Here is a 13,025-nt window from a genome sequence, read left to right on the forward strand (position 1 = left end):
CTCTTATGGCTAATGGGCACCCGAAAGCAGCAACAATTGAATTGCTCTGTCAGGTGCCCATTAATCAGCACCGCCAGCAATGGGGGAAACAATTGAATCGCTCTCAATGAGTGCTGTTCTGTGAGGTTAGCTAACTGTGAGTCAAGAATAGTGCAGGGCAGTGGTGGCACATAGCATGGGAGAGGGGCAGTTAACACCAGTGATGTGCGATCAAGGTAGGCTCAGAAGGCAGAGCCTGACCTTTCATTATATTCTTGAGTTTTGACTGTACAAATGATTAGAATGATACAAAGAAGATATTTAGAACTTATAGATATCTGCTTTGTGTTATTCAAATCATTTTTGTTGTCAAAACTTACAAATTTGCAGGGCTTTGTTGTAAATAATAATAATAATTTTATTTATATAGTGCTTTTTCTCCAATAGGACTCAAGGCGCTTAACAGATACATAGCATAATATAGTACAGAAAATAATGAAGTACAGAAAAGCTTTTCATAAAATATAGAAGCATATAGATACTAAAGGGACATTATGGGAATGCTTGAGTAAACAGAAAAGTCTTTAGTCTACTTTTGAAGGATTCTATAGTTGGGGCCTCTCGCACTGTGCGGGGAAGTGAGTTCCATAGAGTCGGAGCCGCATGACTAAAAGCTCGACCCCCAGATGAATTACGGTAGATTCTAGGTACTGCTAAAAGTCCTTCATCTACAGATCGCAGTAATCGAGTGGGGCAGTATGGGGTCAGAAGCTGTTTCAGGTACCTTGGGCCTTGGTCATGTAATGCTTTGAAACTCAGTAAGCCAATCTTGAAGATGATTCGCCATCTTACAGGCAGCCAGTAAAGGGAGTAGAGGATGGGTGTTATGTGGCTAGAACGGGGCTGGTTGGTTAACAGCCTGGCAGCTGTGTTTTGCACCAGCTGTAAGCACTGCAATTCTTTTGCTGGTAGACCAAGGTAGAGGGCATTACAGTAGTCTAATCGAGATGATACAAATGCATATATGACTTTTGGCATATCATCTGAGGGAATTAAGTGCTTGATTCTGGCTATGTTCCTCAGGTGAAAGAATGAGGATTTGATTGCGGCTGATATCTGATGTTTAAGTGTCAAGCCACCATCCAGGACAACGCCAAGATTCCGCAAACGATCACTGGTCTGTAATTCTGAATCCCCGAGTGTAAGTCCAGTTGGTTGGCTATGCTGCAGTCTTGTCCTTTGATGTTACGGTGCTATCATAAGGGTCTCTGTTTTATCCGGGTTCAGTCGCAGCCAACTGGCACTCATCCACTCCTGGAGTTCAGCTGGACAGCCATTTAGGGTTGCTATTGGGTTATCAGTGCCCGGAGCAAAGGACAAGTACAGTTGTGTATCATCTGCATAGCAGTGGTAGACCAGCCCATGGCACCTGATAATTTCACCCAGTGGGAGCATGTATACTGCAAAAAGCATGGGGGACAGTATAGAACCTTTTGGGACACCACAAGGCAATTGCACTGATGGTGCTGAGTATACTTTAAACAATACTCTGTGTGACCTGCCTGTGAGAAATGATTTGAACCAGGTTAGGACTGTGCCATCCAGTCCACAAAAATGTATCAGTCGCTCAATCAGAAGCCCATGGTCCACGGTATCAAATGCTGCAGAGAGATCCAGAAGGATTAGTATTGAACAGTCACCTCTGTCTCTTGCCATCAGAAGATCATTTAACACACACACACACACACACACACACACACACACACACACACACACACACACCAGGGCTGTTTCAGTGCTATGTCATCTCCTGAATCCTTATTGGAAAGGATCATAGATATCATAGGTTGTCAGACGGGTTTCCAGTTGATTTGCCACCACTTTCGCAATAAGCTTTCCTAGAAAAGGAAGGTTTGATACAGGTATGTAGTTGGTCATGCAGTCGGTATCTAAATTAGTTTTTTTAAGAAGAGGTTTAACAATTGCTTACTTTAGGGGTCCAGGAAAAATGCCTGTCTGCAAAGAGCATTGAACAATTTTTGCAAAGACAGGACCAATTATATCCATACAACCTATTAGAAGTTTGGTTGAGGCAGGGTCCAGAGCACAGGTGGTAGGACACAAAATCCGAGCAATATCAGCAATGTCCTTTACATCCACTAGGTTAAAGCTGGTCCATGAAGGCAGGTGGCTTATATTGGCAGGCTTTGTAGTTTGGCACTCCTTTGATGGCACTGTGGAGATTCCAGCCCGGATGGTGGATATTTTATCTGCAAAGAAGTTTGCAAACTCGTTGCATCTTGCCTGGGAGAGAGTTACATCAGTCTGCAGGCATGCTGGCTTGCAAAGCATCTCCACTGTGCGGAAAAGTTGAGCTGGCCTATTATTTGATGCCGTGATCTCATTTGACAGGAACTGTGATTTCTTACGGGTGATTGTCGATTGATATTCTTCGTTATGCTTTGTTAGTTTTATTTTGTCATCCACTAGGTTAGTCTTCATCCATCGTCTTTCCAGTCTACGCCCCCTTTTCTTGAGCTCACTAACACTGTTGTCGAACTAGGGAGCTCGACGTTGTGGTTTACGAGGTGTTATACGCACAGGGGCGATAATATAAATTGCAGCTATAACATCCCAATTTTAATAACGGACTAGGGAACAGGGATCTTCACAAGGAACCCAGTACAGCAGAGAGATCCATATGTGCTGCTAGAGCCTGGGGAGTCATACCCCTCCTTGGAGGATACCTGGTTAACTCCACGGGCAGAGATCTTATTTGAGGGGTTGCAACTGAGAACCAAAGGGAGTGGTGGTCTGACCAGATGACTGGGTTTATTTTAAGGTCAGCGACTTCTAATCCAATCTGGAAGACAAGATCAAGAGTGTGACCACTTTTATGTGTGGCAGAAGGAATGACCTGTGTGAAGCCCAGACCAGGCGTGAGAGCTCATCATCCACCCATGCATTGAAATCCCCGTGAGAAATACCTAGACTGTCGAGGAGAGACCAGAGGTGAGAAAGCTATGAGTTCAGCCTCCCCTCTGTGATAGTCAGAAACTGCCTGGAGCTAGGGGCATTGCCGCACTGTGGCCAATAATACTGCTAAAAGGGTGTGTGGCATTATGCAGTGTCAGGTGACCTATCCAGGAAGTTACCCAGCACCCAACCAGGCGCAGCCACCACAAAGGAGAAGCTGATGATCAAATTGTTAAATTGCATGGGAACAAGCTGGTGAGTGGCTGCTGGGGCTGGGAAAGGTGGAAATAGTGCTGGCCCACTCCACTCCTGTGGGCAACATACCTACCTGCCATGAGGAGAAAGCAGATAGCGCCCAACAAGTTTTAAGGTGCTTCTGCAGAGGCTCTGCAAAATGTTTTATGTGTTATTTTAAAGTGTTAGTGCAAGTATAGACTGTAAAAACTTTTTAATTCTTTCTGCCTGTCTGGTGGCGGATTTATACAGGAAGGAGAAGCTGAGAGCAGCATCCTGAATGCAAGCAGCGGCTGTGATACACACAGCGCTACTGATCCCCAAGTCAGGCAACCATCACAGAAATGACATACAACATTAAAGATATGTTTATATGTGTTAAGCCCCCCCACCCCGACCTATTCTCTGTGTGGTCTGCGCTGTGGCCCACTGACAGCAGCCGGGAGCGACCATTGCAAGTGCCCATTCACTTGCGGGACATCTTACGATGTCTCTCCTGTTGACTTTTGCAGAGTGCAACATATAGGCTACAATGACTTTACTTTTCCTTAGTTCAGAAAATTTGGCAATCAAGCAGCCCCCATATCTCTGATATCTGTCATGCAGAGCCGGATTAAGAGGGAGGTGACAGAAGCGGTCATCCCAAAGCCCCCACACACAGAGGGCCCCCAAACCCAATGGTTGCTGCAGCCATCGCGCCTGCAGAGATGACGTGGACAAAGGCGTGGGAGGCGGCCGGCTGGCGACGGGCAGGAGAAGCAAAGTATCCGGGGAGGCACTCTCTGCCAGGCCTGGTGCTCTGCTGGTGCTGGTGGTGCAACAGCATTCATGGCTTCCAGCCCCCCAGAAAGTACCCTAACCTGCTCCTTCCCCCTAAAACTCTATATCTATATGCAGTTCCTGCATGTGTATATATAGTTACTCTGTGGCTATTTGTTTAGTGCCTCCACCAAAGCTGGCATACCCTGGCTTGCTTGGGTAAGCTACCCCCGTTATGTTGGGGGGGGGGGCTATGGGGCCTCTGTAAATGTCGTCAGGAAGTATAGGGGTAAGCCCCTGGGTTGGCAGTAATGGAATAGAGTTAGAGTAGTTAGCAGAGATTGCCCGGGTCGGGGTCCTTCCTCCTAACTCTGAGATTTCTCTGGCTTTCGTTCTGGCTTGTGTCTTCAACAAAACAAAGAACCCTACACTCGGTCAGGTAAGTAAATTACGTGCTTTATAGATCAGTACCTCGTCTCTAGTATATACCGCCTTGGTTTATCCAATAGTGTGACTCAATACATTAAGCACATTTCGATACAACTCTAACCAAATTACAATATCCTATATTACAACTTTACTGCATGTAATACAAAAAAAAGTTTATACCTTTACTATAGTCTAAGCGAATATAGACCCGGGTTTATCTGCTATGGTCTGCGCAGAGTAGACAACAAGGGACAAAAAAATAAATACAGTACTTGTAGCTGGGGTAATAATGATGGCCAGCGGGCCAAGGTTATGTCCTGACACCTGAGGTACCTTGGAGGGGATGGACCCCTTAACTAAATTCGGGGGAAATTGTGAAACAGTTGATTCTCTGTTATGAGCGGATGAGTCTCACCTGCAAGTCACTATCAACTGTATCCTATGCTTTGGGTGCTTTTCCTGGATTATCAGTGCTTTAAACAGTGCACGGTAGAGGCAAGACTCCAATTTCCCTCAGATGAGGAGGGACAGAGTTTCTGGCTAAAAGTATTTAGCCCCTGTCCTTATTCTCCTTGTTCCTCAGTAGTCGTTGCACTTGGATGTCCACCACCGGTGAATGACACCCCTAGTTTCCTTTGCCCAAATGCAGGAGCACTTCCTTATTCAATAAGCATTTGAGAGATGCGCAGATAAAAGGGGGTCACTGCGAAAACTAGTTCCTTGGTGTTCACTGCATTGGGAACTATGTCACTCTAGATTAATCAGGGCTTAATCAGTACTGATAACATGCTCTTCTGTTGACATTTGTAGCAATACCAATCAGAGGGATGGCTTTAATAACCACAATACTGACAGTTGACTTTCCCTCAAAGGGCAATGTCTCTCCTAACAGGATAACGCATCCCTTAGACTAGGGAAGTGGTTGGCCGGTCGGTCTGTAGCTGGCTGGTCCACTCCAAGTGGCGACCTCTAAGCTTTGGACTGGCTACCACTATCACTCCTTGTTGGACCTCATTCGTACACCAATGCCACTACAGTACAGTTTATTACTCTGGGCTCCCCCCCTCACTGGCGGGTTATGGGGAACTGTCTATCTGATGACAATGTAGCAAGGGCCAGTGTACTAGCGCTTCCACTAGCCCTGCTACTGTGCACCCTATCGCTTGTCCAGGATGAGTCGGGATCTGGATCGTCGCCACTGCTACACGTGGGCAATGGTGGTGGGCGGATGCAGGCTCGGCCAATCCCAGCACTGCAGTTTGAATTTGGCTCCCACTGTGAGCCAATCACGGCTCACTGGCTGGTGGCCAATGAGGAGTGGCGGCGGCGAGCTAATCCTGGCTCACCATGTCATAACCCCACCCCCTGGTGCTGGCTAATATTAGCCAGTGCCGGGTGCGAGGCCTCAGTTTGACGGCTGGGAAGGAGCAGAGAAGAGCTACTGAAGAGAGAAGACAGAAGAAGCTGGAGTAGCGCCGGAAGTCTCGGCGGGCGGCGGCCATCGTAAAAGAGCTTAAACAGGACGCTGCCTGCCGGGTTAAGTGCAAAGAGCCGACGCCTGTCGGTGAAGACATCGGAAGTCCTGGGACAGCAGAGTGCGACAGAAAAGAGCTTTCACTGGCCACCCCATCCCAGGTGAAGACTCCAGGAAGCCCGAAGGTGTTGGGAGTCCACACGGTGGGCGGGGCCGGACCAGGCTTGGCCCAGCCACCACCTTTAGGATGGTTAAGTCCAACCAGCTCCTCCCTAGACCACCAGCGTTTGGGCGCTAGGCCCGCGGAGCAATATGGGCACTAGGCCCGCGGCCACCTCAGGCGCTTGGTCTGCAGGCAATATGGGGACTAGGCCAGCAGGGCAATACAGGCACTAGGCCCACGGGGCAATATGTGCACTAGGCCTGCGGCCACCTCAGGCTCTAGGCCTGCAGGCAATATGGGCACTAGTCCCCAATAGGATGTTGTGTTAGGAGTTAGGCCTCCAGGGTTAGGATTGGCTCACAACGGCAACAGTAGGCTGGGGAAAAAGGCCCACGTTTCTGTGCAGGGTTAGGTAGGTGAGCAACAGACCCAATAGCAAGTCCCCCAGATAGACAGCAAAAGGCCGGGGCACCGTGGGCAGGGGAGCCCAAAGCTATTGTGTGTTCAACAGGGTTGCTATATGCAAGGACACAAGGCCCAGCAGTCTTACATGGTGAGATTAAGTGGTGTGGTAAGTCAGCGCTAGGCCATGTTATCTGATGATGCGGCGCTAGGCCGCAGATGTGTAAGTTGGCGCTAGGCCGTGGTATCTGATGATACGGTGCTAGGTAGAGTAGACCCCAAGATCTAGGGGATACAGTCAGGCCCCCATTAAAGGTAAACTGTGGTAAGTACTCAAGTTTTCCCCACAGCCAGGCCCCCATTAAAGGTAGGGTGTCGGAAGTTATGTGCTGGTGAGTCTCACAAGGTTGAAACAGTATAACTGCATTGTGTCATAACCTCTGCATAAGTGTCTCTCCATTGTATTGCGTAAGCAGCGCCACGTCCCATGTGGCTGTATTGTGTGTTCTATTACAGGAGCGAGGAAGAAGGGCCAGCCGTCTGGCAGGAAACTGAGGGTATAGCTGGTGAGCATAATTGTGTTTTGTGTGTTTTCTGTGTATATATACACACACACACACACACACACAGACACACACTCACACACACACACACACACACACACACACACACACACACACACACACACACACCTTTTGGCTGCTATGGTACCTCCTACACAATTCCAGGTAATACTTAATATTTTTTTTTTTTTTTCGGGGGATATCCTACAAAGTTTACAAGCAATGAAAATATTCATTACATTTACAAATATGAACTTACTGTACTAATTCAGGCATCAATAATGACTTGTTTCACCAGAGTCTTATAGGGTATATTTTTAGCTATTTATGTCAGCTTCATCTGAAAAAAACTTCCATTTTACACATTTACAGTATAATGCAGATGTTTTGGGACATATAATACAGGTAAAGAGCTGAATAGAAGGGAGGAACATGTTCATTTCTGGTGATTTCATTGCTACAGTATATGATTCAGTAATAGTGGTTAGTTTCAGTACATACAGGAATCTTTCTTAACATTTTTTTTATTACAGCAGTTTTCGTGAAAAACTGCTCCAAACTCTTTAATTCACTTTTTTTTAGTAACCAGATCACATTTCCCATACTTATAAGTGGGAAATGCCATCTGACTAAATTTACACCAATTTTTGTAAAAAAAATACCGCAGTGAGCACTGTGATAATAACGCTGTCCTGAGACAATGTTAACCGAGGGCTCACAGCGAAAGCTGTGCAGAGAACCAGCAGTGTGATCAGCTATGTGAGATGGACACAAGCTGATCAAAGTATATTAAAAAATTATACTTACCTACCCAGGGACCGGTGAGCGGAGCTCCTGTAGGGTTGTTGGTCATCAGGGCACCCTGCCACTCCTGTGACCCCCTTTGCAGTAAAGTGATGCTGCAAAGCGGCAGCTCACTTTACAGCGCCGGAGGTTGTAGCAGCAGGGAGCCCGATGACCATCAGCCCTCCAGAAGCTCCGACCACTGATCCCCAGGTAGGCAAGTATGATCAGCTGGTGGCAGCGTGGGTCTGGGGAGAGTCAAGATGGGGGAGTCGACCTGGCGGCAGTGGTAGCCGCAGCAATGTTGGCAACCCTGCATGTGCAGCACATACTCTGGGTATTTTTTTTATGAAAAACACCCCAATATTTCTGTGGAGAGGCATCGCAGGGACAGAGCTGTCTCACAAGCTCTGTCCCTGCATCCGATATTTGATACATCCATGTGATGTAATTAACTATCATGCGGATTGGGTCGATTTTATCACATCCCATCCTCAGATGCAGATGGTAATAAATCAGCCCCTAAGTCATGACAAGACAGTGTATGGACATATCATCAGGATCATTCATTCATGTCTTTTCCACCCACTGAGTTTCTCACTAATGTTATATATAAAATATAACTACCACGCTGCACTGCAAAATATTAATCTGATATATCATCACAACCAGGTGTAGCACTTCAAAGGCGTACAAAAGTACAAAGTGGGTTTTTAATTTGCTATAAAACAAAAAATAATGGTTCAACAGGGGAATTATGTACTGGTATAATAGTTTAACACAGCATATATTCAGCATTTACATTTTACCAAAATGTATTAAACAAAGCAAGTCATCTAAGGAAACAAGGACAGTGAAAAGTGAAGAGTTCTCTACATTCTCTTTGCTTGCCATTATACTTACTTTTTACATTTAGATAAACTAATTTTGGCTATAGAAGGTTACACGGTAACAGCATCTTAACAAGGATGAAGATTTTGAATACCTCAGTCAAATGGAGCTGGACTCTTTATTTCCTGATCTGTTGTTGGTTGACATTTTTACTAAATGTTCAGTACTGTATGTATTCTGCAGATACTGTACAAAAAGTCACCATCAACAGTAAACAGATAAAGTCAGGAAACAGAATCGGAGATTAACAACATATTTGCGAACTCCCAGTAATATATCTCTTACATCTGAGGAAGCATTGCCATTTTGATTAACTCTACATGAGTCAAAGACACTACAGTACAAACATAAAACCTAAAATCAGATTTCATCAAAAGAAGAGAAAAAAAACCACACAAGAAAATGTTTAATTTGGTGTGAAACTGAATTAAAGTTCTATAATACTGTATATACACATTTTAATGACTGACTGCAAAAAATGTGTATTCTTGTTGACCCTACTAGTTAGTTATACAGTAATATTATATATTATACAGTAACATATATAGTGTCTGGTAAAAAAACAAAAACAAAAAAACATAATTTAATATATGCAAAAATTTAAATTTGATTAGTACCAATGTATAATTATTAATGCCAAGAAATTAATAAAGACTTTCCCTTTAGAAAATCACATGCTGAATGCCAAGATCACCTTTAAATTGAGACATGCCACCTTTTTGTTGAAATTGTGGTGTATTGATATTTGGATCATTTGTACTTTAAAAAAAAGTACACTCCATAAAACTTCCATCTCAAAATAAATGAGCTATTTTGTATTCCAGCAATAACCACTGGCAGACCTTTACAGACCATCTATCATCAAGCAATGGCTAATACACAGAATTCTGCAATATCATGTTTTTCATTCATAATATATAGGGAAATAAATTATTTCAGTGATCCCCAGACTATTTTGCAGCCAAGAAAGATTTAAAAATTCTTTGTAATCTAAAGCCAGTAGCAGCCCTTCTGTATCCAATGGATAGGAGCCCAGGATTGCTTAGCTTCTTTACACGAGGTTTGATAATCACTAGTGTGGACATCACGCATCGGTTTACAATGTATCTCTTGCCATTTCATACACACAAATGTTTACGTAGTTAAAATAAAAAATATATATAAAAAGTCCCCAAACAATCAAATAAGGCCATAAGCAGATAGAAAAAGATGGACAACACTCTTAGTAAAGTAGCATTATGCATAAAGGTAATATAGCATTTATGTAAAGTTATAAGCAGAACATACCATTTATACATATCTCAGGGGTCTATTTACTAAGCCTTGGATGGAGATAAAGTCGCTGGAGATAAAGTACCAGCCAATCAGCTCCTAACTGTCATTTTTAGAATACAGCCTGTGGCATAGCAATTAGGAGCCGATTGGCTGGCACTTTATCTCCAGCGACTTTATCTCCATCCAAGGCTTAGTAAATAGACCCCTAAGTCTGTGGGGTAGATTTACTAATACTTCTAAAAGTTAGGAAAAGTGATGATGTTGCCCATAGCAACCAGATTCTGTCTATCATTTCTCTGCTGCATCCTACAAAATGATAGAATCTGATTTCTTGCTATTGGCAACTCCACCAATTTTCATTTTTAGACGTTTTAGTAAATCTACTCCCATATGTGTATGACTTGTGATTAGTCTCAGTGCTGTTAAGTGCTTTTTCAAACAATAGAAATATATTGGAGTATACTTCAAAATTAGGGAAGACATATACTGTAGGAAGATTTAAAAATGTTTAATATCCAACTGAGCATAGTTATGTCCAAAATAAGGACATGGTTAGAATATAACATAACTGTATAGTTGGCAAAATGAAATTGTCCTCAAAAATTGAACCCCATGAAATGCACCGGGGACACCAGAAGTACATCTTTGACACTGAGCTGAGAACCTGGGTTATTTCCAGGGCAGGCTAACATGATCTGAGTCCAGGTTTGGTGTGAAATGGTTGACCCAGGTCATGCATCCTGTGTCCGCTAACTGGGTCACTACCTGGGTTATACCTGGGTCCGACCAGGGTTGGCTGCAGTGTGAAAGGCATTGATGACTCGGTTATGCCTAAAAAGCTGCTGATAGGCTGGCTCAATAGCGCTTGGAGAATGCGTCATCTCCAAGCATCCTGTTTGAGTTGCAACAACCCGAGTCCCAGTGGCGATGTGAAAGGGGTAAGTATATCTGAAGCCCCAACTCCGACCTGTGTTCAATGGGCAAAAAGTAAACATTATTGAAGAAGATTCACATGAAATCCCATCTAGAGTTTGTTGACGTACAGTATCAAATGATCTCATGAGACCAAAGCTGATTTGTTTTTGGCCTCAATCGGGGGATTTCACGATGTTGTTTATCTCCGGGAATGAGTGGCCGTGTATAAAACCTGCAACGATAGGATTTCTTCAAGCACCATCCTGACATGTGTGCAGAAATATGATTTAACTAGTGCCGAGATGCTGGTTGAGGGCTTTCCATGTGCACCAACAGCATTGCACCTGGCACTTAAGTCAGAAAATTTCACTGCTTTAAGGACTGAAAGAAATGTCAAGTTGGAAGGAAGAACATATAGAGAAATCTGCTGTTGTCTGGACTTGGGCAAGATTTGGAGGACAGTTACTGAAAATACACAGGAAAAGCCACAATAGTGTGATTCATATAGAAAATAAAATCAGGCTCTTGGAGGGGTCCACTCAATATTAAGACCTCAACCAAACCAGAATCTACAGTATGAACTGATTTGAAAATAGCTTTTTGTAAATGGTTTCCATCCAACCTAATGAACTGAAGTCGTTTTGCAAAGAAGGATGGGACTTGTCCAGATATGGAAATCTGAAAGAATTATTACTGTAATTGCACCTAAAGGTTGCTTATACAAATTATTAAATTAAGTTGAATATACTTATGTAATGCCTTAATATATTTTTTTGTCTTTTCATTTGGTTTCAACTACTTGACTGACAAATATTTTTTACAAAAATGTCTCATAAATTGTTGATTTTTTTTATAATTCATTAATAAAAAAAAGAAAATAATGTTTTAGTCCAAAACAAAAATGCCTAGTGGATATCTAGCATCACCCTGTGGGTGTGTCTAGTGGAAAACTTTACCATTATCCCAAGACCCTTATAGCATTTTCCAATTAGCCTTGTACTGTAGGTCCACTGAGGCATTTCCCGTTCCCTTCTAGGTTTGATGCCCCCTACAGCATTATCCCTCCCACCCCTGCTGCATATTCCCATCACCCCTACAGCATTATCTCCGACTTCAGTTCCCCTCTTTGCACTTGATAACGCTGAAGTTAGCAGTCCGCACATATGCACCAGAATGCCTTATGCACGTCTCTCTGTGGGTCAGTCGACATGTGATTTTGGCGGTCAGATAATCACATCACAGTCTGGGGCTGGGCTTTCAGGAGGAAATTAGTTCTGCACATTTTTAAACACCGGGAGATGGAGTTCGAGGGCATGGTATCATGAGATGTGAGCTGTGTCATTAAAAGACCATCTCATCTGAAGTTGGTATTAAGCACTATTTATTCATTTACCAAACCTGGGTACACATATACAACCATGAGCAAAGTTGGCAGGGTGGGAACACCCATTACAACATCAGCATAGATTAAGAAATTAAGGAGGCTTTGGTAAAATTTGTTAAAAGAAATGACGGTACCAAGTGAACCTCTAAGGTACACGATAAGACCCTACAATGACTATTAAAAAGTAAATATTTTTTCATCCACAATAATGTAATTTATCTCTAAGCATTTCATGTAATAAAGAGAAAACCTTTTCCTGTACTAATGAGCTCAAATAAGAGGGAATAGGTTTTGGTGAAACAGCAAGGGTCTGTGTTATATTTTATTATTTCTATATAACAAGTAGGAAAAGCAATGAACCCAAATCTGCCATGTAAATGGCATTTCCAAGAACTCACCACTTTGCAAGTAACATATTTGGATATTGTCACTTTATAGTCAGTTACATATCTCGCTTACCCTTTATATGATTTAATGGTGCAATTGCCTCTTGCATGTAAACAGCAGAAATAGTATACAGAAAAGAAATGGTAAAAAAGATGCAGCCATTATAGATACACATTTCCATTCATGTATAACTAAATATAACTAAACTAAATGCATGCCAAAACCCTTATCTTCCTAGCAGAATTATTGAAACATATGACATGATTCTACAGACCACTGAAAACAGGAGATTTTCCAGAAAGTAGAATTAGTAGAATTTTTTCTGAGTATTCCATTCCATTATACACCATCTATAACAATATATTGGGAGAAGATTGCATAGAAACATTGCATTTTATGGCAGATAAAAAC

The sequence above is a fragment of the Pseudophryne corroboree genome, chromosome 4 (assembly GCF_028390025.1).
Source record: "Pseudophryne corroboree isolate aPseCor3 chromosome 4, aPseCor3.hap2, whole genome shotgun sequence".
NCBI lineage: Eukaryota > Metazoa > Chordata > Amphibia > Anura > Myobatrachidae > Pseudophryne > Pseudophryne corroboree.